Consider the following 1,747-nt stretch of genomic DNA (forward strand, 5'->3'; position numbering starts at 1 on the left):
ACCTAGGTAATACCAAATTCTTGCAGCAATCTAAATAGTAATACCTACACCCTCTCCGGGTAGAGAACTATGACTATGGTGTGATCAGAAAACACTTATATACCTGTTTTCCTCTTTACTTTTACAAATCCCCTCTTTATAACAAGAAGATGTGATATACAATAAACATGTTTAAATCACAGTCTGACCACCCTCACACCTTCAGTTCACAGCCACTAAAACTGATAATAGCTAAATAGAATTTTTAAACAATCTGTAAAGTGTGACACCTTACATTTTAGCTTTTCCCATTAATTCACTAGCCCACAATGATGGGTTAAAATGTGTGTGTGTGTGTGTGTGTGTGTGGGGGGGTTGTTATACACTTTGCTGGACTGGTATGTTGCATTCTAAAAAAAATTAACATTTTGTTATTTATATGTACCATTTAATGTGATCAGTGAATTCCCAGCCCCCATGGACTAGCTGGGTATGGGAGGTGGTGTATGGTTTGGGGTGACACAGTATGCACTTGGATTGGCACCAGATGATTGACAAAGTTCTCCATTCTTCTGCATCTTGAGTGTTAATCAAATGGATTGTGTGGGGTCAGAAGCTATTGAAGAAACCTCCCTTCAGTCTCTAGGAAGTGAATACAGCTCTCCTCTAACACAAGGAGAGAGAAAGGGAGGGAGAGATATAGTGTGCCTTCCTCTTGAACAATCATGTCTCCAGCAGGCAAAATGCCCCTTCTATCCCATTTCTTCCTCTTGCTATAGTCTCACCCTTTTTTCAGTGCAGTGAATATTGTTTGAGGCACTGAATAGGAAAGGAGAACCATCAGCCAAATTATCCCGATGATCTGAAATGAGAGAATTGTGAAAGTTTTATGAATATTCTCTGGATTTTCAGCAGAATCACCCCCCCCCCTTAAAAAAATACCACACACTATATATATACAAGTATAATATTGCCCATTGTATACACAAATTAGTGAGTGCGCATATATATATATATATATATATATATACACCATCATATTTGTCAAATGCAAAAGTTAAATTCTCTTTTTTTCTTCCAGATTATTTTAACAGAACCAATTGAAATGCATTGTACTGCAAGGGTTACATTATAGTGCAATGTATATGTCGGTATGTGTAATTAGTAAATCATACACACATTAATACTCAATTCACATCTTTGGCATGCTGATTTTATTTACAAGTATATATTAGAGAATGTAGAAAATTCTTCAAATGTAATTTGGAAATACAATGATCCACTATAGATACACACATAGTGTGTTATCTACTGTATATAAATGTGTGTGTGTGTATATATATATATATATATTACAAAAACAATAATCCCAGCAGTTCTTAAAGAATATCCCTGATCAGTTGATTTAGTAAACTACATAAATCATATTAATGCCTCTTAATAATTCATCTCTGGGAAAAATCTAACATCCCAATAAACATATATATTTTACTGATATAACCCTCAGTGGAGTTTGTATTAATGATTCATGTATAAAGTACAATTAAAATTGTAAGTTTACTAGTCCAAGTTATTCCACTAAGGATATAATATATATGTGTGTATAGAGAAAGCGAGAGAGATCTGTAGTTGTGAGTCCATAAATATATCGCATGCATATACGCAAATACGCACAGTTTCATAATAACGCACAGACAATATATCACATAAAGGCACTTAGAGGCATTATATATGTTTTACTTATTATGTTACAGTTGCTTTAGATCTA

This window comes from Spea bombifrons, chromosome 9 (genome assembly GCF_027358695.1).
Source record: "Spea bombifrons isolate aSpeBom1 chromosome 9, aSpeBom1.2.pri, whole genome shotgun sequence".
NCBI classification, from domain to species: domain Eukaryota; kingdom Metazoa; phylum Chordata; class Amphibia; order Anura; family Pelobatidae; genus Spea; species Spea bombifrons.